The following is a 26594-nucleotide window of genomic DNA, read 5'->3' on the forward strand; positions in this document are numbered from 1 at the left end:
AAAAGCAGTCTCTTCAACAAATGGTTTTGGGAAAACTGGACAGCCACATGCAGAAGAAGGAAATGACCATTTTCTTACACCACACACGAAAGTAGACTCAAAATGGAGGAAAGCACTAAATGCGAGATAGGAATCCATCGAAATCCTAGAGGGGAACACAGGCCGAATGCAGTCTCTTTCTTTGTGGGACCTGGATTGATTGAAGGAGGGGTGAATCAATACCAAAAATAGAAAAGCAGTTTTCAAGGGTTGGGTCTTAAAGTGGGGTAGGAGTAGGGGTAGAGTAAGGTCAGTGGTGTATCAGCAGTTGTCCCTGGAGTTTAATCTATAGAATCCCACTTAACTTGCCCAATAGCCTCAGAGGCATGAGTGCTCTGGAGGAGGACCGCAGGTTGGGCAGGTCCTCTGCGGGCATGCATTCTGCAGGGCACATAAGGGACTCTTCTTCCTCCCAGCCTGCCAAAAAATCTCTGAACCATTCATTAACCTGTGTTGCCCCTACCACCATCAAAGACCTAAATCAAAGTCCAAACTAGAAATGGGGGGGGGGGGTGGCGGGGCAGGAAGAACTACTGAACAAAGTGAGATGCCTTAGAGACCCCAGGGATCTCTGACCTAAGGGGTGACGTTGACGTTGTCTTGCAAGTCCTGTATCTTTCAAGCTGAGGTCATCTTGTTGAGAAGCCATTCGGTGACGTGGGTCTGCATCTCACGCCCCAAAAATGTTTCTTAAATAAGGAGGGTTTCAACTTTTCATGGCCCTGGACTCCTTAGCTATCAAGTAGGATAATGACAGCATCTGCTTCCGAGGGCTGGGGCGAGGATAAGGTACGGCATCTGGCTCCATCTGATGTGTATCTGATGTTCAACAAATACTGGTCATTGCCGACAGGCAAGAGGTAGCAGATGTGGTTGTTAAGGCAGCTAAGAGAGGAGGGAGAGCCGTAAGATTTCATTCCATGTGAAGTCTTAGAATGGAGTGTGATCAGGTATCGGAGTGGGAAGGACATTTAATGGATCCTTTAGTCTCCATCTCCTCACTCTCAAAGAGTGAAAGGAGGCCAGCACGAAGAGGAGACTTTTTGAAGGTCACCCACAGCAGATCGTGATGGTAGGACTGGGACTTGAACTTGAATCTCCTGCGGTGCTGCCTTCAGCCTTTTTCTTCAGAGCCTCCCATGGAAATACTTCCACTGATTTCCTCCCCCGAAGGGTCATGATGCCTCTGACTTGTTAATGACATGGTGAGGAATATGTAAGGAAATAATGTTTATAAATCTTGCCAAATTCATCCTTGGAAGAACAAGAACAATAGTTGATTTTTGCACTGGTTTAGAAACATAGCCAGTGTCATGTAACTTACAGGAGGCAGAAGTGGGGAGGCAGGATTAATTAAGATACGGCCTCTCCTGACCTTCAAGTTTATGTTCTCTCCTCTATATCACACTCCTTCAGCCATTTCTTAGCTGAAATTAAGAACTGTGGCTTCAAATAGAGCCACTGGCTTCACACATCCTTACTTTCTTGCTCCAAGAAGCCCTATCTTTGTGGCTAACTCATACCATGGTGGTTGTTAAAAACGCCAAGGGACAAGAAAATAGAGTCTGAAGTGTTTCATCTGGAAAAACAAACTCACACACAGACAAACGAGGGGACAATTAGTTTTTTGTTTGGGCTGAAACCAGTGGGATATTTGTCATGTAAGGGAAAGTCTGTAGAATTTAATAGGATTATTGTAGGGTGAGGAAGTCCATTTAGAGAGGGATAAAAAGCAGAGGAAGAAAACATGCCTGTACTCATTTTTATGAATAAAACAAAACAAAACAAAACAACCCCCAAACCAAAAAACTAACCTAAGAGTACCCACCTGATATTGAAATAACACCACTATCACCAGTGCTGATTGTAATGTTAACAAAATCCCATTAATTCTGAACCCGGTCTTACTTTAAATGCTCTTCATTTGTGATCTCATTTAATCCTGGCAGGCTGCAAGGCACATGTTGTTATTTCTGCTTTGGTGGTTAAAGATACTGGGACCAAGGACGGCTGAATAACTTAAGGGTAGGGATGGAATTTGTGCTTGATTCCAGGTTCCTCATCCCCATGTCTGTCTCATAAAATGCCCAGGGAGCACAGGTAGGATCCACAAACCCAGCTGATCTATAAGGAGTAATGTTGTTGCTGATGTGGACACCCGAGTAGAGCAGAGGTGTAAGTCAAAGCCTGTGGATTAGCCCAGGGTTTCAAGTCAAACATGTCTAGGAGACAGTACGGATGGGAATGTGGGGCACACCCACCCAACAATTCTAATGGGAAGAGGTTCGCTGTTGACCTTTAAAGTTGGAGTTAGTGCCTTCTGATCATGGCTTCCCTCATCTAATGTCCACAGGGGCAAATTTTCTTCCTTTCCTCTGCCCCAGATGCCCAGCAAGAATTGATCCTCAGTATGGTCTTGCTGATCTGTTGGCCGACTGATTGATTGATTAATTGATATATTTGCAGCCGTATGGTTTGGGGCTTCCAGCTCTAGTTGGGAATTGATTTTCATCTTCACAAGTTAAAAACAAAAGCTATCAAACCCCTTACAGGAGATGGTGATGAGACACAATCTTATTAAATAGAAACTGACAATTTATCATCTCTCAACAGCTCGGGGCCCAGTTTTTCGTGTATTCTTGCCAGGATCTCAGTGTCTTGTTCAATATCTAATTTATTTGGAGTTTTATTGAAGGAGGAGCATCTTCTGCAATTCTTGTCTCCAATCTGCAAAGAGTAGTTGAGTAGCAGAAATCATCGGGAAGAACTTGGTGGCCATCCAGGGTTTAGTCCACGTCAGGGGGCCACATGCCTGTTTTCTCAGAACCTTGTAACAGGATGATTTTCTCTAGAGCCCAACATTTTATGGTCCTGGTTTTTGTTTTTTTGTTTTGTTTTGTTTTGTTTTCTGACCAAACATTCCTTTGCTTTTGTGCTGTCACCTTGATTTTAAAGTTTTTCTCCCCATCCCCGCTAAGTGTTGAAATGTTGCTTAGCTAAAGTTACTTATCACTTAATGCATTTCACAAACTAATTAAACCTTCCAGCAGCACACATAAATTGGACCCTCTGGCCAAGGGAAATGCTCAGCTCATCTGGTTTAGTCAGGAGTTTTCCTTGCTCAATATTTGTCACAAGAGAGCTGGGTCTCCTGGAAGAGGGCCACTGGGCACCCAGGTGGGCACACGGGGTGGGTTGGGCCCATCCTACTCTCTATTACCTGGTCACAGTGATTTTTTTTTTTAAGATTTTATTCATTTATTTGACAGAGAGAGAGAGAGATCACAAGTAGGGAGAGAGGCAGGCAGAGAGAGAGGAGGGGAAGCAGGCTCCCCACCAAGCTGAGAGCCCCAGGCGGGGCTTGATTCAAGCACCCTGAGATCACCATCCGGCTGAAGGCAGAGGCTTAACCCACTGAGCCACCCAGGTGCCCCACAGTGATTGGTTCTGAGAAAGGGGGTGGGGCCATGGGAGTCAAGCATGGCCTATCAGAATCATCTCAGGCTTAGTGCGGGGGCTCTGAGAGAGGTTTTTATTCCCACTGGGTTTGCCATTTTGGGAAAATAAGAACAAGCCTGCTGGTGCCCACCTTCCCACTCAGAAGGGACGAGTGTGCTTCAGTGCTAAGAAGGGACAGGCCGAGTTCATAGATGGAACAAGAGCCATGGCTGCGATGCGCTTCCTTGGTTCCTCGTTTGTGTAACTCAGCGAATTCCTTCTGCCCTCTAAGCTAGTTTCACTTGTGTGTTTCTGCGACTTCTGATCAAGAGCCATGGCCAGTAAAAGTCAGTTGGTTTCTTTCCTCTGTTCCTCCAGAGACTCGAGACTCACACAAGCAGTAATTGGAGAAGCAGGTCTGCCTGTTGCAGAAGCCACGGAGTTGGTTTTACCCAGTATCACATGCCTGCCCGCTCCCTTGCTTGAATAAAGTTTGCTTTTTATCATCAAGGCCCAGAGCCAGCTCCAAATAATCAGTTACCTCCCTTGCCCTTCCAAAGTGAGTAGCAGACCTTCCCTTGTTTACCTGTTGATTTACTTCGAATGAATACTTGTTTATTTCCTAATGCTTTCTAAATATGGATCAATGGATGCACATTGTAGAAGTTACAGAGAAGCACAAAGAAGGCAATAAATTTACCGCTAATCCTGCCACCTAACCTTGTGTGCTATTTCATCTTTACATGGGAAATCCAGATGTTCAGTGAAGTCATTTCCTTAATGACTAAATAAATACGTCCATGAAATGGGCTCAAACTACTATTCCATAGCTTCTAGGAAGTCCAATATCCTGGACTTGAGTCCAAGCTCTTCCCTATTACCGGATCTGTGATTTTGGGCAAGTTACCCAAGCTCCTTGAGCCATTTTTGCATCTGTCCACGGGAGTAAATGATCTCCTTCTAGTTTGATGGGCTTATGGGAGAAATGAATGGAAAAAAAATCAAATATTTTGTTGAAAACTTTGAGGTGTGGTGCAAATAACATACATTGTGACTTTTATAAAATAATTTCTTTCTAGTCACAAGAACCTTTCATTAAAATTTCCTGTGTGAAATCCCAGTCCCCAGAATAGACGAAGAGGGGCTTTGGGCAATGCAAAGCCACTGCCAACCCCAAGTGGCCTATGACGTGCCTTCAGGTAAGCCCCCTGGCACAGAATGCTATTTAAAGACTCTGGTCTATTACTAAATAATTTCCAGTATAGCCTAATGGTAACCCCCCCCCCCCAACTCCTCATATTCCCTCCTGTGAATACTAAGTTAACTGAGATCTCTGCCCAGTGCCTGTTTTAAGAAGATGTCGCTGATGAGGATTAAATTTTCATTCTGGAGTTTCCTTGGCCACTGCTGAGTGCCGTCAAGTCCTTCTCATGACACCCCTTTCCCCTTTCTCTAACCGAATAGCTAGAAAGCCTCGGACAAAGCCCACCACCGAGACCAACACCCCTGTCCACACAGATGCCCAGAGGTACTCCGTTGGGCTCTGGGAGTCATCCAAACATATATGTTAACCACTTGTGCTCCCTCAGGTTCTGTGCTGGATGCTGAGGATACAGCGGTGGGCACACCAAGTCATAACTAGCCGGTTCTCTGAGGACCCACTGACAACCTGAGGAGTTAGACGTACATTATGAAGTCCTAAAAGTTAGTGTAAAATTTCCATTGTTGTATGTGTCGGATGAATCCAGTTCTGGGAGATCAGAGAAAATGGAGTGAGGACATGACATGTCAGCTATTACTTGAAATTAACAAGCACCCCCAGCCAAAGGAGAAGGCTGTGCAAAAGCCATGTGGTGGGTAGGGAATTAGTACCCTCTAAGAACTGAAAGAAGGCCATTGTGTCTGGGTACAAGATAAGCCCGGGAAGGGAGACTGGGACGAGGACAAACACGTTTATGGGGAGCTGTGCCAATGATGTTGCTTCTTATCCTAGGAGCCGTGGAAGACAGAGGCTGTGGCACATGCTTACGGACTGAGAGATGACTGGAGGCTGTCCCAGAGAAGGGGCTGTGGAGATGGGCAAAAGCAGCTACATTTGGGAATCATTTGGACAGCAGAATAAAGGCAGTTTGGTAGCATGTATGTTAGAGTAGGATGCATTAATTTCCTCTTGCGGCTATAACATATATCACAAGCTTATGGCTTAACACGAGCAATTTGTCTCCTTATAGTCCTGGTGGCCAGAACTCAGAAATGAGGGCTAAAAATCAGAATCTTGTTAGGGTTGGTTTTTCCTTGAGGCCCCAGGGAAGAACCTGTTCTTCTCCTCTTCCACGATCTTAAAGCTTCTGGCATTCATTGGCTTGTGGCTACTTCCCTTTACTCTCTACTCTCAGTTATTTTACTACCCTCTGGCTCCCTCTCACATAAATGTGATTACATTTAGGGCCCCTGATAATCCAGGATAATCTTTCTACTTTGAGGCTTAAGATACTTCAGTTCCCTTAATGTAATCAATCTTCCGTGTCCCTTTTTTGCTGATAATGTTCCAGAGAAAAGGACCTGGGCATCTTTGGGAGCCATCATTCAGGATATCACATAGGCAAGGAGAAAAAGAGATCTTGCATGATGCTTGGGGTTCTGGTTTGCCAGTTGGATAGGTGGCTCAGAGATGGAGTTGGGGGTCACAAGATGAACTCTGTTTTGATCATACTGAGTTTGAGGTGCTTTTGAGACCTCCAAGAGCAGCTGTCCATCGGGCGATTTGGAAAGACAGATCTGGAGTCCAAAAGAAAGGTCTGAGCTGGAGATACAAACATGAGAATCACCAGTGGGGTGCTCAGTCATGCCTTGGAGAGGAATGAGGGTGTCCAGGGAAAGAATATAAGAACGCTTGGGGACCAATGATGTCGTGGTGATTTTCAGAGAGGATCCAAAGAGGCAGGAGGAAAACAAGTACATTTCTGGCTCAGAAACCGAGAGGGGGATGATTTCAAGGAGAAGGAGGTGATCAACTCTGTCCAAAATGCCTGACATCTCAAGTAAATAGAGGGTTGAAAATGTCCATGAAATTCATCCGATGAATTCCTGAGGCGGAGTGATGGGAGCATAAGGAGCATTAGGTTGGAGCAGGTGGAGGGTGAATGGAGGGGAAGAAAACAGAGCGAGTAGAGGGAATTCTGTATTCATACCTATTTCTTCTATGTATTATATATTCATATTCATCTTTCAGATCCCCCTTCAACCATGAGTTCTTCAGGGGAGCTCTCCCTAACCACACAGCTCTTACTTATATGAATTCTCATAGCCCCAGTATTCTCTCCCCTATGGAGCCCTGACCAAAGACTCTTGAAATGTGGCTACTTCCCTTTATTGGCATGATTGTTTCGTCTCAGGCATCCTCTGCTACTTCTTGTGTTAGTCACTCAAAAGTGGGGTTCTGGGGAAGGTTTTGCTCACCATTGTATTCCCAGAACATAATCCAAAGCTGGCGCGTAGTAGGTCTATGACTGATGTACTGAATGAGGAGATGGTCAAATGAACGTTGTAGTGTACGTTGCAGAAGAGGAAGCATTTTTGATTTCTAGATAGAGCTGGCTATAAGGAGAAGGGCACAGACTTTGGACGCAGACACCCAGAACCTTCTGTGTTTTAGTTATGTGGCTTCAGTAAAATCAGACTCACTGACCTTCAGAGCCTCAGTTTTCCTGTCGGTATAATGGGATGATTCCTCCCATGTAGATGATACTGTCTTGTGAACTGAGTCTCATATGCATTTTTTTAAAAGATTTTATTTATTTATGTGACAGAGAGAGATCACAAGTAGGCAGAGAGGCAGGCAGAGAGAGAGGAAGGGAAGCAGGCCCCCTGCTGAGCAGAGAGCCCGATGCGGGACTTGATTCCAGGACCCTGAGATCTTGACCTGAGCCGAAGGCAGTGGCTTAACCCACTGAGCCACCCAGGTGCCCATCATATGCATTTTGCTTCCACAGCATCCTGCTTTGTCAAGAGCTGACAATCAGACATGCAAAATGAGTGATGTGTATGAATTTTTCAAAAGCATTAGTTTGGGAAATCAAAAACCAAAACAAATTGAGAGAGAGAGAGAGAGAGAGAGAAACACAGACAGAGTACCTGGCATATCCAATGGCTACTTAATAAATCGTGCCCCTTGGTTGTGTTGGGTTGCATTTTGTCCTTAGTAGGTTATGGCCGGGCGGAGGGGGACGGTCCTTGTAGCCATGTGAGGAATGATTTCCTAATTAGGGAAGATGGCCTGGTGGAAGCTTGCATCTGCTGATGTTGATGAGGGCTCCCTGTGTCTGAGCAGAGGGGTGGGGGCTGGAGGAGCTGGTCCTATGGTGCAGCCCCCCCCCCCATTCCTGATGCCATTCCAGCTGGGCACCTGGCCAAGGAAAGCTAAGCATTTCTCTCCCTCTGCCCACACCTCTGAGATCACATGCAGAGATGGGATGCCTGCTGGAAATCTGGAGTAATTCCGGTTTATTAATTTGTGCCCCTGTAATTAAACAGTCATATTAATTATCATTTATGCCTGTGTGCCTTCCTTTTCCATGTTAGACTTGAAGCTCAGAGTAATTATTTATATGATTTCTCAATTTGTTTTGGTTCTGTTTTCCCAAGGTGATACTTTTGCAAGATTCATAGATAGCACTTGTTTCGCATGTCTGATCGTCAGCTCTTGACGAGACAGGATTGCTAGGAGAGCAAAATGGATCGGCCGGTGCCTGCGTCCTGGGTAGGAGAGGATTCCGAGCACCCATTCTTTCTGATGCATTTGTTAGGAAATTTTCCATCTCCATGCACACTGTTGGTGATTCTTACATTGTCCTATGGTGGGTGTGTGTGTTCTTTTGTTCTGCATATTAGAAACATTAGATTATTCTGTTGGAAACGTTAGAAAATTCTGTTGGACAGTTATTCAGCCTTGATTGACACCATCGTCACTCTGAGTCACCGTTTTGTTTTCCTCCTATTAGATTAAGGGATATAACCTAGGTAGCACGGGAGGAAATCAAGAGTGTTACGGCTGATTTGGGGGCCCTCCTTTTTGGCAGATGTCCCCTTTCATGGTTGATGGGGATAATTCCTTCCGTGGACGTTTGTGGCTCATGACTGAGTAGCTACTCAAGGTAACACAGACTATGATCCTTGTCTCTGAAACATATATTGTGTCCCTGGGGAGATGAGGACCAAACGATTCATGGGTCAACACAAGACACCCCCCCCCACCCGCCAAAAACATCAGACACAGTGTCCCAGTATGTGTGGGACTTTATAGACACATTCTCCTTCCAGTGACAGTGACCATACAGTTTTGACATCCGGCTCTGTCTTCCAGCCCCACGGAGATGTGAACACCGAGGCTCGGGGAGGGCTGAGTGGCTCATACAGACCCTTCCACTAGAAGGTGTCAACGCAGGCATCAGACCCCAGCCTGTGTGGTTTCAGAGCCAGCGCACCCGCTGCTCTCCCACACAGCTGCACCCAATGCTAATGGGCACGTGCTTCAGAGAATAGGAAAGAGTTGACCAGCAGTTCACAACTGGCTGCCCAGCCGCTCTCTGCCAAGTTTTCTGCTGGGGAGATGCATGAGCTTCGTGCAGCATGGGGGAAAGCATGGATTTGGAGTCGGAAAGGAGTAGTCGGAAACCTTGACGATAATAGCAATAGCAGCAGGTATTGAGGACCAACGCCACAGGTCAGTGCAGGACAGGCTGCTCATGTGCCCTTTGGGGCAGGCGGAACTGCCCAGGACCATCTCCCAAGCACCAGGAGACTTGCAGAAGACAAGAAGTGGCCTGCCCCAGGGGGAGTGTAGCATGGCCTTCGATCCGGCTACTGTTGACTGAGAACCCACCATGAACCAGGCTCAGTGGCCAGTGGGGGCACAGGGAGGACTCCCCCCACCCCCAACCCTAAATGAAGACTCCATTTTTATGGAGGCTGAGGCCCGTGCCCAGGGTCAGGGTCAGCCGGACTGGCAGAGCAGGTTTGAACTGCCAGTCCTTCAGGATGTCACCGGCTTCATCTTGCGCCCAGTTTTGTGAGGTTGAGCCCTGGGTGCTTGTCTCCACTGCTGGACCCACTGCCCAGCTCCCCAGAACGGGGCTTGCTTCGGTGTCGTGTGGGCCTGAGCCTCCCGATGAAGACGTACGCGTCACTCACGGAAGCGGTGCCTTTTGACACCTCTGGCACAAACATTTCAAATTCTAATCGTGGAAATAATTTGGAAGAAGGAGATGGAGGTTATCATTTATTTAGGGGGCTTTATCAACAGAGGCCCTCTCTGGCTTTAATAAATGAAATGCGTTGCACAGAACGGGACTCACTGAGGCATGAGATACTGTGTCTGCCCACGAAGGGCTTTGAATAATTTACATCCTGGAAAGATATTTTATGACAGTGCTTATAATCTTCTTATTGGTTTAAAATCAACATTTACAGCAGACGTCTTTGAACTGATGCAGCTGATAAGCTTATCTCTTTATTATGTGACACGAATCAAGCCTGCTCAGGAGAGGGAGTTTTCATCAGAATTGATTCCTCTTTGGATCTCAATATTTTATTCTCCAAAAACAGCCAATAAATAATAGAGGTCAGCTATTAATATTTCATTTTAATTAATATATTAGTAGAGAGAACTCTTTTAATTTGAAGGGGCATGGGAAGGAGGCTGTGGGGTTTTGTGAAGGTGATTTATCCCGAGGCTCCATTTGCCGTGAAACCTGCCCATCCCCCCGTGAGGTGCCCCCGTTCCCGGGCTCCGCCTTCCAGCACCCCCCACGGGGCTGAGGGTCTTCAGGTGATAGCTGGAGCTGGGTCAGTCCAGACGAGGAGTCCTGGGGTGCCAGGTCCCTGGCGAAAGATTTAAGAGAAACTTTTGCTCCCACGGTTCTGCAACGCTTGGAGCCTGCGGAGCCAAGGTCATGGAAGGAAACATATGATGGCCCCTGGGAGTCCAAAAGGCTGTGTGTCTGTCTGCCCATGCACCCCTGGCACTACCAGGGTGCTGGTGGCCAGTGCAGCTCTGAAGGCAGAACCTGGGGCAGGAGAAGAGACCCAAGCACGAGAGTCCCACACCAGCACTCAAACAGAATTTTGTTTCAGCGGGAAAATGAATCTGTTGCTCTGAGCATCCCCTTCCCCACCTATGGACTGGAATGGTGGTTGTTCACCTCCCAAGTTTACCCCAGGAGTTAAATATGGTAATTTATGCAAACGATGCCTTGTCACCCTACGTGGAGGTTACTCTCAATATTCTAAACAGAGAGCCCCCCATGCCGAGGGAGGAATCATTCCACCAGAACACAAGCATGCACTGTAGAAACCGGAAGCTGAAACATCTGGACATTTTGGGTTCTTTGTGCCACTAAAGCACAGGCAAAGAAGGAGGTTGCTGAGCTTTACCGGAGAAAAATGATCCCAATCGCCACTGCTCTCCCACAGGGGGTACACGGGAGGATTATGTTTGAAACCTGGAGGCTTTGCTGGGATACCTTTTAATGCTCCCTTTCTCAAAGTCCTGGCTGATCTACCCATGGCAAGCCAATAAAAACAAGGCCTCCAGGATGCAGACCTCAAAGGAATGAGGCTCATGGTTGACATCCAAGGGCCAGAGCTCTTCCTGGCAGAGGATGGGGGGCTGCAGAATGGGCAGTGGAAGAAGAAAGTAGGATCACAAACTGGCACTTGAGGACCAGAGGGCTTGGATGAGAGGACGATGAAATAGACGTGAACCTGCTCAGCGCCGCGGGTGCTGCTGCTGTTCCATGTGTCCCAGGGATCGCGGGCAGGAACTCCTCCCCTGGACAGTGGTGGATGTCGCTGTCTTGGGACATTTTGTCTTGGGAGGTTGATCTTCTCGAAACGTCATTTGGCCTCTCTTGCCCTCTGCCTCCCTATGGGTTTGGGTCAGTGGTGATTCTCCCAAGGGAATCAGAGGAGAGGGAGGGTGTGAGGAGAGAGAGGGCCCTTCTGTGGGTGCTCAGGGGCCGGATGCATCTGTGTGTAAGTGGATGTGGGCCCAGGGCATGGATGAGAGTTACAAAAGAGACAGTTCTGCTTGCAGGTGTCTTTGAATCTATGCAGAGATTTCCATTTGGAGGACATTTAGAAATGCAGCTGTTTTGGGGGAGAGGGATGAATTGGGAAAGTCCTCCCAAACCAAGGTCAGCCTATGGGACAAGGTGGGTCAGGGAAACGCTTGGCAAAGGCTGATCTGAGGAAGGGAAATGACCTGAACTGGAGCTGGGAGGCCAGGGAGGAGGCCAGTGGAGGGAAAGGAATGGGTGCGATGCCCTGAGCCACCATGGCATCGTCCGGGCTCTGGGCCTCTACCCCAGTGGGTCTCCCTTGTGAGATCAGGGGCCGTGAAGGCTTGCAGGCCCCTGCACTTGGCTGGCAGCTTCTTGGTGCCACTTGGCCCCTCCTGAGCAGCTCCAGAATTCAGCTGCACACTGGGCTTCGAGGCAAACGCTGTCTACAGATTTATATGAGGGATCTGGGAACAGGAGCATAAATTAGGAATTGATGCTACAGAATCACACATAATCCCACTGTCCCAAGTGGATGAACTTAGAGGCCTTTTTGCTTATTCACCCAGCAAGCATGAGCTTTTCACCGGTCTGTGCAGGTCAGGGGCAGAACAGGAGGAGGGCTGGGGCCAGAGACAGAAACAGGCCACCCTTGAGGTGGTGTTTGCCTCATGTAATTAAGGAGAGTGGTTTGCTGAGAGCTCTTTCCCCACTTTCCAATCAGAAACATTACATTAGTCACGCTGCCTTCGAAACCCTTCAGCAGCCCGTGGCTTGCTGGCTCCAGAGTGTGTGCTGATTAGAGGCGGAGAGCACATCCCTGCCCCAGCCTGTTGACCCTGACTCTTGGAGGGACAGGCAGCTCTGTTCATGGTGCACATCCCGAGTCAGAATGTGGGCCAAGACAGGAACGGCCAGAGGGCCCGGCTCGCAGGCACGATGCCCAGACGTTCCACCTGAAACACCAGTGCAGGAGGAAGTTCATTCCAGTCTCTCACTCGCGTTTTTATTGAGCATCTGTTCTAGGCCTGCGCCTGCTATATCCTGGGGATTTAGATGGAGAAGACACGCTTTGGGGGAGGCCAGGAGGGCATCAGAGCAGAGATGTTCTGTGTGAAGTCATCCGACCACCAGAGGCTGAGAGAGACCACGTGGCATGGGGACAATGAACTGAGAGGCTCAGGCAATGTCTCTTTGTTCCCCACTGTGTCCTTAGAGCCTCTTGCTGTGTTGGGCTAAATAAATTCCCCAGGTATTTAGGGAATGGATGAAGGACTTAATGGATGAATAAAGGCAAGAGAGCTGTCTTGAGAGGCTTCTGCAAAGGGCTGATGTGTGAACCGTGCCTTGAAGTTCAGGCAACCTTGGCCGGGGTTGGGGGGAGAGAGGGTGATGGTTCCAGAGAGAAGAGGCAGCATAGGGAGGGGGAGGGGGACACATTGGACACAGAGTGCCTACCTTCAGTTTTAGCTTGTCACCGTTTGGGCCCAGTTTGATCATATTTGGGACTTCTGTGTTGCTGTGTGCGCTTCCAAAAAGCTGCTGACTGCCTCTAACGGAGATGCTGTTCAGGTCTGCCAAGCCCCTGGAATTTCTCACCACTGTGACAGTTACGGTGACTAACCTGTTATTTCAGAAGCTTGGCTCACCTGGTGTGGGTGGAAGTGGGTTGACAGGTTAGCTGAGGCGTATTCAGGTCAGTTGGCTCTTTTTAGCAACACTAAGAATGGGGTTCAGATGGAAGAGAGCCTTTGCTCTGTTTAAGAGGCCGGTGGTTGGCCTGGGTTCCGTTCTCCACCCAGAGGGTGGCATGGGACAATTCACCAAACCTCGGTGTCAGCTTCAGTATCCCCAAAGTGGAACGGAACCACACACCAGCTTTACCAGGAGAGTCCTGTTCGATGGTGTTTCCAGGAAGGACTCCCAGATCCACAGAGGGTGAGCTCAGACCTCCAGGAGGCTGATGATATCATCCACAAAATAGGTTTGAAATCTGTTTTTTTACCTAAAAAAAAAAAAAATCCCTTGTTTCTATTCCACTCTGCAATATAATTCTGTTTGCTTTAGCAGGGCTGGGACTAACCTGAGAAGGGCAAGGTACTTGCTTTGGGCCCAAAATTTAAGAAAACACTAAAAAAACTTCAGTCATCAAGATAAATAACATTTAAAAAAAATATCATAATTATTTTATTTTAGAGAGAGGACACCCATGAGCCAGGGGGAGGAGTAGAGGGAGAGAGAATCCCAAGCAGATTTCCTGCTGAGCCCTGAGCATGGAGCCTGACTTGGGGCTCAATCCCATGACCCTGAGATCACGACCTGAGCCGAAACCAAGAGTCGGACACTTAATTGACTGAACCATCCATGTGCCCCAAGATAAATAACAATTTAATGCAGTATTAAAAACAAACAAACAAACTCAGATTGCAAACCTGACCACCCCTTTCAGGCAAATAAGGGTTAAGCAGAACTGGCTGCAGAATTAGGATGAGGCCAGTGTTACCCAAATGCAGAATTGGGCTCTGCCTGGATTTGAAATTGTGGTATTTTGTTTGCCATGGATCTTCTGGCATTAATTTTCAGTTAAAAGACATTGCATTTGGGGCACCTGGGTGGCTCAGTGGATTAAGCCGCTGCCTTCGGCTCAGGTCATGATCTCAGGGTCCTGGGATCGAGCCCCGCATCGGGGGTCTCTGCTCAGCGGGGAGCCTGCTTCCCTCTCTCTCTGCCTGCCTCTCTGCCTACTTGTGATTTCTCTCTGTCAAATCAATAAATAAAATCTTAAAAAAAAAAAAAGACATTGCATTAAAATATTATTTCAGTATCTTGATTGCTGAGTTTTTTGGTGCCTTCTTAAATGTTGCCCCTCCCCCCCGCCCCCACCAATGCAAGTGCCTCCCTTGCCTTACCCTAGTGTAAGAAACCCCGGAGCATGTGCCTGCACGCTCCTCACTGAAGAAGCCCGAGGTACACGAGGGTCTCTCTATAAGGCCAGGTGCTCTCAGAGGGCAGTGGGCTGGGCTGGTCTTCCTCCTGTTACAAACTCACCTGTGGTGTAAGCAGTCTGGGCTCCGCTTCCTCATCAGCAAGAGGAGGGGCTGAGGACAGACAGTCTTCATTTAGCCTCCGTTGTCTGTGGGTTTGTGAAGGCCCGGAGCGGGATAGAGACTGTGGGAGGCGCTTTTCCAAGCCAGCCCTTCCCGTGAGTCATGGACTGAGAAAAGGTTAGTGTAAAAAATCGTTCGTGTTTAAAACAGAAGCTGAAGCGATGCTCCCTGGGTGTGAACAAGGGAGGAAGTGTTTCCTGAAACTCTTGGAGGTCCTCGGGCAGTGTGGAGGGCTGGGGCGGGGACCCCGTGTCCACTCCGGGCTGGTGGGCACGTTGTGGGTATGCAGCGAGGTCTGACGGTGAGCCCCAGGCTAGGTGGTGGGCGGAAAGGCCGCTCGGAGATCCACTTTCCAGCCGATCTGGGGAGGTATAGGACTTGGAGAACGTGCTTCAAGGGATGGCGAACCTTGTGAATTCAAAGAGGAGCTTGGGCTGTCCCAGTCCCAGGAAGAGACAGACGGTGCTCTCAGCTGAGCTGAGTTCAGTAATAACAGCTTGCGGGGCTTAAGGGGGAAATCAGCAAGGAGTAGGGAAGCACTCTGGGGCCAGCAACACTGGGGAGCCTTTACCTATCACCCCAGACCTGAAGGCGAAGAGGAGGGGTACAGCAGGGAGGGTTTTCCAGAAAAAAGAGGGAACTGTTGCTGTAGAGGGGACTAGGACAGGAGCTGCGGCTTCCGGGACCAGACTGCAGCCATCCACAGACGCCCCTGCAGAGGGGAGCTGGGGGTCCACACCCTCACGCTGCTCTCCTTCCATTGTCCCGTCTCTGGTTGGTGCCTTCTGCTGGGTGGGCCTGAGAGACGCTGTTCACACAGGCCAGCACCCCAGGTCCCAGAGTGGGGTCGAAAGAAGGGCCAGACGGTGAATGAGAAGAGCTAGCTCCCCTGGTTAGATGGGTGCGGGGGCGCCGTGGAGCCGTGTCTGTGCTTGCGCTGGTGTAGGGGAAGGAACAGGATAAGGCTCCTCCGTTCACTGAGCTTCCGCACACCTGCTCACCCACTCCTCAGGGCGTGCGGCGTGGTCCCCGTTATTACCTCTCTGTTTTGGGAGAGGGAACAGGCTGGAGAGATTGACAGCACCTGCTTGGAATCAGTCTTCGTGGCCAGTTGCAGAGTCCGTCAGTATTTCTGGTGGGGAGAGGGGTCTGACCCTCCCTGGAGCCCCTTATAGGATGATTCTGCCTCAGTGCTGCGATCTCCGTGCTCTGGGTAGTAAGAAGCAGTTCCTGGATGACTCCTGCTACAGAGGGAAACCCTTCCCTGAGGGCAGGGCGAGCATTAACAGGGGCCCCGTGGGCTTGTAGGCTGTGCTCTGAAACTGGCCAGAATAGGTTCGAACTCAGGATGCCCGGGTAGGAAAGGCCGGGGCTGCCTTCAGACCTGCCTTCCTGCATGCCTGGCCTTCCACTGAGCCCACTTTCCACAAGCCATTGAGGCACCGGGTCTGGCTGGGTGCTGAGGCTCCCCTGGGGAGGGAGACACCCCAGCACTGCCTCCTGCTGCTCTACTGCCTTCTCGTCACGAGCACTGAGGATGGAGCTCCTGTTAGGTTTCAAGCTTTGTGTTCCGTTCTACATGCCAATCGATGAATTTAATCCTTGCCTAGCAGGGATGGGTGTTACCACTGCCATTGTCCTCGGAGGGATGTGGGTGCAGAGGGACTCGCTCTGTGGTCACAGACACAAGGGAAGCGGTGGGAGCAGTGCCAGTCCCAGATGCACGCAGCCCTTCCTGCCTGCGGTGGGTCTTTGGTCACATGTCTCTAAGCTTCAGCTCCCACCTGTTAGAACCCCCCATATGCTCTTTGGGGGTGAACGAGATGGTCCCCTGGAAGCCTTAGCCTGGTGGAGGGCCTGTGCGGCCCTGGACCAACATTAGCTGTTGTATAGCTGTTGCTTGAATTACCTTGTTATGTCATCTTTCTTTTTCTTTCTTTCTTTTTTTTTTTTAAAGATTTTATTTATTTATTTGACAGACAGAGATCACAAGTAGGCAGAGAGGCAGGCAGAGAGAGAGGGGGAAGCAGGCTCCCTGCTCAGCAGAGAGCCCGATGCAGGGCTGGATCCCAGGACCCTGGGATCATGACCTAAGCCGAAGGCAGAGGCTTCACCCACTGACACCCACTCACACCATCTTTCTGTCCTTTCTCCTACTCGTCCTGTCCCCGTCTTCTCCTTACCCTTGAGCAGCGCAAGGGTCTCCATCACCAACCTGGGAGTTCCCCCGAGCACAAGTATCTGGGAAAGGTTCCCCACTCACATTCGTCCTGACCAGCCCACACTGGGCTCAGAATGAGATCCCAGGAGATGGGTGGAGAAATAGGGGTGTGCTTTATGTCAAGAGGTGGCCTCCCTCCTCCCCCCTCTCTCTCTCCTCCTCTGGCTCCCTCTTCCCCTGTCTCGCTTCTTCCTTCTTCTTCCTCCTTCCCTCCACTCCTCCCTTCCCAACAGGCACCATACAGAGCCTGGGAGAACAAGGACACGCCCTCAGATACTTTTGCAGATCGCCTAGTCCCTCCCTAGTGGGCGGGGGATTCTCTTCTCCAGTTGTGTAGATGTGCAAACTGCGTCTCAGCTACACAATGTGTTTATCTCCTTCGGCTCATCAGAGGGGAGCAGGGACCGTAGCAGGTCTGTCTGACCCTGAACCTGCACTTCCTCCTTCCCACCAGATTGGGAGATTAACCTGCCTCCCTGTTGGGTCTTTCTGAGGGGGCCCCCCACGGCTTTCTCCTCCGACCCTACTCTTAAGTCCTTGAGCTGTCTTGGGGCTTGTGCCTGAGGCCAGGCAGGCAGGACCTTGTCCTTTCGTGGGGGGGGCGGGGCTGGTCTTTGGAAAGGGGCCCATAAAGGCTGCAGGGGGCCAAGCCTTGCTGGGAAGTGGGGAACACCGTGAATGAAGAGGGCCCGTGAAGCAGGCAGGACCCCAAGGACAAAGGGAGAGCCCAGAGAGCTGCCGGACGACGACAGACGTTGCGGGCGATTTCCCGACGGGCTCGGGGCGGGAGAGGACAGGAGCTGGGGTGTCTGCCTGCCCTAGGGGAGCCTGTAGTCAGCTGGCTGGAGAAGGCTGGGAAGAATGGGGGCAGACGTAATAAAGCTTTCAGCCCTGTGGAGAAGTTTTTATTAAAGCTCATGTGTGTATAGATGTAACAATTTTTAGAACAGGAGAATAGTGACGTATGCCCAAGAACAGCCATGGCTTCTGCCGTCCTGAGTGGTAGATCCTGGATCTCAGGATCTGAGCCAAATGAGGGGGGTCTTACCACATCGCCCCACACTGGGGTCCGGAGCCCCCCGGGAACACACCTCCGGCCTCTATGGTTACAGGTCTCACGTTCTGGTGCTCCAGAGTCACCTGGAGTGCCTGAGAAAACAAAACCCCACCTCCATGGCTTTCTCTCTTTCTCTTTTTTCCCCAGTAAATCTGAAAGGGGACCCAAATAGCCACATTTCAACAAGTATGCAGGTGATGCCGAAGCTGTTCTTCTGGGGAAACACAGCTTGAGAAGCATCACGATAGGATCTGTCCTCCTCTCTTTCCCATATGTAAGAGTCACCCGAGATGTCTCTAGAACATACAGAAGCTGGAGCTTTGTCCGGGACCAGATGGAGTGTGGTGCCAGACAGCAGTTAGCGTTTAAAGCTCCAGCTCATTATCTCCAATCATCGATAACCTGATTGTGATTTTGGTGCCAGGATGGAGAATTATTGTCTTAGACTCTAGGGTGTGTGTTGAGAGGGGAGCCTGACAAAATAAACCCACAAAGGAGGTATAAATCTCCCAATCCTTCTGTTTGATTTGTTGAGTCAGCCAACAAATACTTATTGAACCCGCACCGCGTGCCAGGAATTAGCTGAGCAGGGGAGCCAAAAGCCCAAGTCAGCTAGGTGGCCAACAGTCAAGGGAGGTCTGCTGTGGTCACCTGGGGGCTCGTGTTCAGGGGCAGGAGATCCATGTAGAATTGAGTTCAATGTCTAATATGCATGTGTAGATTATCATGTAATGTAATTCCATCCACTCTCCACTAACCTTTCTGCTCTTTGCATAATGGGCACAGGTGCACAGGGTCTTTCTAGGTCCCGCTAACCAGTGGTGTGGAGCTGGGTCTGCAGGCAGGTTGCTGGTGGGGAAGGCTGATCAGGTCAACAGTTGTCCTTCAAGCTGGGAGAACCCACCTCTTCTCCAGGACAAAGAGGAAACTCCTTAGCCTTGGTTGTCCCCACTCTCCGTGCTTTGTCAAGGCTCTCCGGAAAGGAAGAGAGGGCAGTCTGGGATTTTTCATTCATGGAAATTTAGCCAGGTCAGATCGCTGTTGTTTTTGACTTTTCCTGGAAGGTCGTAGCCTACGGATGTTGTCAAAATGAGGCCAAAATCACTAGCTGAAGTTGCACATGACTCAAGTGCAGTGTCAAGTGTGCACATAGTTTGGAAAGGGCGACTCCTGGGTCTTTAGTATTCATGATTTTAATTTTTTAAAAAATTTATTTATTTGAGAGAGATAGAAAGAGAGCATGTGTGGGAGTTGGGAAGGGGTGGAGGGAGAGAAAGAGAGGATCTCAAGCCGACTCCGCACTAAGCATGGAGCCAGAGGTGGGACTCCATTCCATGGCCCATGAGATCGTAACCTGAGCCGAAACCACGAGTTGGACCCTTAACTGACAGAGCCACCCAGGTGCCCCTGTGATTTTTATTAATGTTACTGGCAAAAAGATGATGCTTCTGGGAATCTAAACTTAGCTGAACAATTGAATCCACTCTGTGCATAGACACGGCATAAGTTGTAGGTAGCTCAGGTGATCTAGTGATTCTTCCCCAGGGCCACTTGGAGGACTGAATGTAAGTAAATACGCCATGTACTTTGTGCTGTGAGGGTGTCAGACAGGCCAGCGGCTATGTCTCCCCACTCCCAACACAGGGATGAGTGTTACTTATTGCCTATCCCCGAGAAATCAGCCATGTGGATAAAGAATCTTGCTTTCTTGAGAGGAAACCTTAGCAGATCTAGAGGCAGGTGAGGTAATGTGAGCCTAGGGGAAGCAGGAGAGGCTGTATCAAGGTGTGCGTGTGCGCATGCATGACCTGAGGTTCTCTTGCTGCTCTCAGACAGTGGAGGAAACTCAGCTGTCTGTCACTTGGCATATGGTTCCTATAGATGAATCACTAGAAACAAACATGTTGGTTTTCAGATTTTCCTTGGGTACAGATTTCTCTACCCACACAGCACTATGAATACAGACTAATTACAAGCAAACTCTAAATATGCATGATTATGTGGTAGCTGATTTACAGCCTTTTTCTTTACCCCTTCCTCTGTCTCTGGCTGGGGAATGAAAGAGCCAGGCTTTGTCTGTTAATCTTCCGTGGGTGGGGGTCTGGGATTCCTGTTAGCTGGGTGCAGCTTTCCAGAGGTTCCCCCTAATCCCTGAGAGCATGCTTAGCATCCAAGCTGGAGGGCGAAGACAGAGTCCCTTCTTCCTTTGGTGTTTCTTAGCAGTAAAGGTAGCTATGAGAAGACATTGAGTTGTTTAAATGTATGTCTGTGTCTGTGTTTAAAAATGGCAAGACCCAAGCATTGGGGGAACTGGCTTTCAAGTCCTTGCTGTGTCTTGCTCTGCTGTGTGACTTCAGGCAGTTCCCTTCTCTCAGGGTCTCAAATGACAGGGTTGGATAAATTGACTTCAGCATGCAGTGGGCGATGAATGGGTCTGTATATGCTTTGAACCCCAGGGATTCTCTCTGCTGGTAGCCGAGATGGAGACGGAGGGGAGCGAAAAGCTTATTTCATCATGTTATTAGCCTTTCTGAAGGCTGGGAAGAGGACATTTGTCCCCTGCCCCCGGTATATATGGAACTAGCCTTATCAGTGGGGACACCAAATCTTGAGTTCACATCCCAGCTCTGCCACTTAAACATCAAGGTCATTTTCCCTAAGTTTTAGTTTTCTTATCTGTAAGATGAGCAGTGCCTCTGTGGGGCTCAAAGGGGGAACAGTTGTCTCCAGCAATCTAGTCTGTGACCTCCTTGAGGACTGAGTGGGGTACCTCCCCCCGCAATTATCTATCTTTGTTCCTCAGTACTCAACACAGTGCTCGGCACACAAAGGCCGCTTATGAATAAAGAATCATTGAATAATTCTGGGGAAAGTGGGTCTCTCCATGCCCGGTGCGTGGAGCACACTCACCGAGTGTTACTTTGCCGAGGCTTGTGATCAGTTAATGGTGGAGCTGGGACTGTGTTCACATTTCATTGAAACGTGCATGCCTGCTGTGTGTGCTCGTTTTCAAAGGCAGACTGTGCCCTTTCAGTTCTGAAATGAAGGCAGAGGGCTTTGGCGGATTCCATATGCTTTTAAGTTAATTTCTTTAGGTGGAGTTCTTCCACTTTGGTATTTTTTTTTTTAAACAATACTCCCCAAAATGTCTCCATTGGTTTTATTTCCTGCCAGCCACTCTGAGCTCAGTATACCTAGGCTTAAAGGCTGGGTAAACGGTAGGCTGGGGAAAGCTCACGGACCCTGACTCTGCCACTGCCCTGGGGTTGGTGGCGGTGGCCCCAGGCTGGGATGGAGGCCAGAAGCGCTACAGAGCAGGTGTAATGCCCCCATGTCTCCTGGCCGGTGGCTCCCTCCTCGCAGGCTGTTGGGTGTGGGCAAGCCTGGGGTCTCAGCGACAGGTGCTGGAAGGATTCGAAGATGAAACGCGCTTTCCCTGCGTTGTCCTCACTGAGATGTCCTCACTGAGATGTCCTCACTTGTGATGGAGCTACAGTCCCATTCCCTTTACTGCACTTCAAGGACACTGAGCGGGAGCCCTGCTTCCTCATCAGGAGACTATGACAGCTGTCGTGCTTGAGCAACACTTACCTTCCAGGTGCTGTGCTAGAAGCTTACATAACTTTGTGACTTTGTAACAACCTTGCTAAGTAGCTGTGGTAACTTTTTGACTTTGTAACAACCTTGCTAAGTAGCTATGCTGCGCATCTCAGAGAGAAAGAACCTAAAGTCCAGGAAACGGAAGTCCCTTGCCCAAGGACTCATGGCAACTGTGCCACACAGCCGGGATTGGGGGGGTGGTCACTGAGACTGTGTTTTCCAAAACCCCATGTTGGTTGTCTGCTTCTCGAAGCTGCAGTATGTCACGTTCAGCATCCTTGTGAGGATCAAGAGGCCTGCCTGTGCCCTGCATGCCTGGTGATGACCTTCTGTTTTCCAGGGAGGTGCCTGCTGTCCCCAGCCCCTTCTATCTTAGATGACTGGGTAACCGCCACCCTTGAGTCTGCCATTGGGGTCTCATTGAGTCCCTCATCCTCCCTTCACACATCATCCATTCTAACAGGGCCAGGCCCCCTCTTTCCCTAAAAGCCCCAAACTCCCCCAACTATGAACCATCACCGCCCTTCAGGGCAACATGTCATTATTCTCTCATAGAGTGTAATTTTAGTTTTATGTTTCAGACGAAATTTTTCCATCCATTTCTCCATTTCTCTAGTCTAGAAGCCCTCAAGGGTAGCATCTATAGTATCTTCTAGGGTTCTGGTTGGCTTGCTAAAATAAAGATTGGTAGGCTCCTCCTCAGGGCCTCTGAGGCACCACATGTGGGATGGCGACCTAGAGTTTTGCATTTCTAGCATGTTTCCAAGTGATGTAGGTCTGGGCTTTTTAAAAGCTCTGTTCCAGGGGCTCCTCGGTGGCTCAGTGGGTTAAAGCCTCTGCTTTCAGCTCAGGTCATGATCCTAGGGTCCTGGGATCGAACCCCGCATCGGGCTCTCTGCTCAACAGGGAGCCTGCTTCCTTCTCTCTCTCTCTCTGCCTGCCTCTCTACCTATTTGTGATCTCTGTCTGTCAAGTAAATAAATACAATCTTAAAAAAAAAAAAAAAAAAGCACTGTTCCAGTCTTCCACTCAACATACATTTGCTAAGAATCTCGTAGGGCCCTGTTCCGGGGGGACGGAGCACGTCATGCTCACTGCTGTTTGAGAAACACAGCTCTTGGGAATGAATATTCTGCTTTCAAGAACCCCACAGCCCGGATAGTGGTTCTCAAGCTCAACTACACTTTAGAATTACCTGGGGAGCTGTGGAAGCATTTGGTGCCTGGGCTCCACCCAGAGCAACTGAATCAGAGTCTCCGAAGTGGGGCCTGCTGTCAGTACATTTGTTAGCTCCCCAGGGGATTCTAAAGTGTAGCCAGCCAGGGGTGAGAACCATTGGTCCAGGCAGGCGCAGTCTTGTAAACAGATAATCACTCCGCTGGAATCAGCTGCTTGTTTCAAATAGCTGCCTCCGGGAGCTCGTTGGGCCGAGCTAGAGGGAAGGGCTGGGACTGGGGGTCTGCAACCCTGGGTTTGGTTGCATTTCTGCTTTGTGCCTTCTAGCAAGTGTCTCAGCCTCTCTGATCTCTGTTTGCTCTGGGACCCAGTGCTGTGGGGGCTCTGGAGGATCTCCGGGGTGACCTTCCCCTTCCTACATTAATGATCCTAAGAAGACCAATGACATGAGGGTGAATCTCTGTCTCACTCAATCTCTGTCTCAAACTCAAAGGCTGGCCTAGCACTGTAGATCAACAGAGAAGTTAAAAAAAAAAAAAAAAGAAAAGAAGAAAAAAGAAACAAACCAGTGGATCCGTTTATCGCGAGGCATTAAAACAAGATAGAACATAGGTCTGAAGGCCCGAGAATTCCATCTCATCCACCTAGTCTTGTAGAAAGTAGCAGGGTTTTGCCAGGGAGACTTTGCTTAGAGCGGCGGTTCTCTAACTATGGCTCCAGGACTAGCAAGCTCAGCATCTCCAGGGAACTTGCTAGAAATGCAAATTCTGGAGCCCTACCCCAGACTCCAGGAGTTGGAAAGTCTTGGGGTGGGGCTCAGCAGATGGTGCTCTGATAACCTGTCCTGTGGCTGTGACCCATCAGTTTAAGAACCACTGACCCAGAGAAATGCGGCTGTGACTTGTAGCTCCTTCCCAGCTTGGATCTGGATGGGACACTAGGAGTTGCTATCAGTGCCAAGCCCCCATTTTCCGCAGAATGCCTTGTTTTCCAGTTTTCTGAAAAAGAGAGATGAAAGACAGGTTGGCAACAAATGTCTGGGTACTCACTGGCAGATTTTGCCTTGCTCACATCATGTACACCTTCTACTTGCTTTTGGGTTTAGAATTGAATGTTCCCTGTTTCATTTCAGTAAACGGAGAAGCCGCTGCTACTGCCTATGATGACCGGGACGGTTCTTTTCTCTAGATGTGTTGATGTTCAAGTTCACTCTTGTGATTGGCTTACTGCAATCTAGTTAAAGCAATCTAATCAGATTACAATGGAGAAAAGTTATTATTGTGTGTTGTGTGTTGCTCTGCAGAAAGAAAGTGTCAGAACATTCCTGGGGTGTGTAACTCAGCAGTTGGACCATGATTCTGGCTGGCAAAAGGGTGGGTCTGAAGGGCTTTGAAGGAGAATGGCCACATTGTGTCAAAGCCGTTAAAAGGGAAGGTCTCCTTTACACAAAAGCACAAGAGCGCTGCCTAGAAGGATTCCAGGTCTGCTTTTATGAAGATGAGACTCTAAGAAGTGCTGCAATTGTGAGCCGTGGGGCACCGTGTCACCTTGATCCACCAATTTACTGCCGACAGCCGTCAGAAGAGCTAAACATCTTCACATGCTTCCCAATCCACTTTTATTGGACCATCCAAAGAGGTGCCTGGGACAATAGTCGCGGGCTGTGACACTGATGTGATATATATTTGCTTCAACTAAAAGGAACAGGTGCCTTTGAAGATCCTGAAAATGGGAGAGGATTCTGATTCCCCTCCAGCTCTCTGGCACCCTCAGGAAGTAAAAATAGGGTTTTGCATTAATCTGACTCTTTTTTGACCGATGTTTCCCTTAATGACAGTCCACTCTGCGACCCCCCAAACCAGTTGCCACCCCTAGAACCATCCCTACATCTGCCTGCTATCAGGGAGGCCCCAGAAACCTTCAGGATGCATCCTGCTTCTGTATCTGTTCTTTTGCAAAGGTTTCTTTGAATTTTATTTCAAGATGATGGCGCACAACCCAGACATCGGGTAATGGTATTTTGCTGCCTGTTCCCTTTAATTGATGTCTGGCTGGTTTCGCCCTCCCTCATCCCTCCTCCAATTTAGCTCTGGAAACATCTGTCTTTTTATTCACCAATAGAGTCTCGAAAGGGTAACAAACCTGTTAGATAAAATATCAAAGTTATGAATTCTGATTTAATAAATGTGCATTCGAGAGATGATTCATGGCATGTATGATGGCTTTCAATTGCTTTCTCAAACAGTTCATGCCTCATTTCATTAAGAGCTTCAGTCAATGCCAACTGATTAATTATCACAGCACTAGTCATCTTTTGTTTAGTAAACATGTGCATGAAACCCGTCTGGGTTTGGCCATATAGAACTTTATTTTAAATGCAAATAAAAATGTTTTAAAATAGATGCTTTTATAAGTGTTTTTAGAATTCCACTAAAATGGTACTGGAAATTGTTCACTTCTTTGCTTAAAAATGCCTGCTGGGTACCTACGAGTGCCATCTGTAGGCTAAGCCCTGTGCCACTGCGGGAGATAGGATGGAGGGGCCTCCAAAAATTAAAAATAGAATTACCGTATGATCCAGTGATTCCACTACTGGTATTTACCCCAAGAAAAGAAAAACACTGATTCAACAAGATATATGCCCCACCCCCCATGTTTATGCAGCATTATTTACAGGAGCCGAGACACGGAACTAGCCCAAGTGTCCATCCAAGGAGAGATGCATAAGAAGGCGAGGAGTGTATGTACGTACACACAATGGACTAGTACTCGGCCATAAAAGACAATGAGATTTTGCTCTTTGTGGCAACATGGATGGACCTAGAGGGTATACAGCTAAGTGAAATAAGTCAGAGAAAAACAAATACCATATGATTTCACTCAGATGTGGAATTTAAGAAACAAAACGAACACCCAAAAAAGAGACCCCTGGAAAATCAGACTCTTAAATACAGAGAGACCTGGTGGTGGCCGGAGGGGAGGTAGGTGGGGCGATGGGTGAAATCGGTGAAGGGGATAAAGAGAACACTTAAGCCTGAGCCCTGAGAAGTGTACAGAGTGGTTGAATCATATTGTACACCTTAAACTAATACGGCACCATATGTTAATTACGCATCAATTAAAAAGAAGAAAAAAGATGCCTGCTGGGTACCGCACAGCTGTCGTCTGCTGGCTAAGTCGCTGGAGGAGGTGCAGTATCTGTCCTCAGTGGGCTTACAGTCTGGTGACCGCCAGCCCTTGGAATGATTTCCATCTGATGCATTCTGAATACTGCCTGTTCCAGGCTAATGACTTCATGTTCCAGCTGTTCCACAGTGTAGCTCTGTGACACCGAGTGAGATGCAGCCACTCTAGGACTTGGTTTCTCCTTTCTTGTGAGACGTTGTTAGATTCTGCTGCCTTTACGTCCCTAGAAGCCCGACTTCATCTGATTCTAATTCTCGAGGCATTTTTGTTTGCCTCTTAAATCAATTTCAAGAAAAGAGACCACAGAATAAAACAGCCGAGGCTTAGCGAGGACAGCCATACTATTAAGCAGAATCCTTCACTTGGGAAGACCTATTGATCACTTTCATATACTTTGAGTCTTCACAGTATTGCAAAAGTCAAAGGGAAGATCTCATCCCGGAAGAAATTAAGCAACTTGACAGGTGGAAACAAATGGCTTTTCATATCATGTGTAGTCTCTGAAGGTTGGTTTGTTTTTCACGAACAAGAACAATTAAAAACACCAAATAAGATAAGGAACCCACATAACCAGTGATCCCTGGGAATTACCTGTGTGTTGCTGGTCTTGAATGAAGTGACCGCTCACATAACTGGTGTCCTCGGGCGCAACTTGACTTCCTGTCAGTGACCCAGCGGCCATCAAGTGGGACGCCAGGCTCAGGGGAGCTGTC

At 48.8% G+C, this 26594-nt stretch overlaps 1 long non-coding RNA gene across 2 annotated transcripts in view; it reads left to right on the top strand.

Moving 5' to 3' along the window:
• Positions 1 to 26594, top strand: part of LOC309853136 — a 369996-nt gene that overhangs the window by 202907 nt on the left and 140495 nt on the right. The window contains exon 4 of one of the 2 annotated variants that reach the window (XR_014305532.1): positions 5471 to 5619. The exons of the other annotated variant lie outside the window; for it this stretch is intronic. This is a non-coding gene — a long non-coding RNA (uncharacterized lncRNA). Of the gene's footprint in view, positions 1 to 5470; positions 5620 to 26594 lie in introns of those variants that run through there. 2 annotated transcript variants of the gene reach the window in all.

Source organism: Mustela nivalis (assembly GCF_964662115.1).
Source record: "Mustela nivalis genome assembly, chromosome: 18".
NCBI lineage: Eukaryota > Metazoa > Chordata > Mammalia > Carnivora > Mustelidae > Mustela > Mustela nivalis.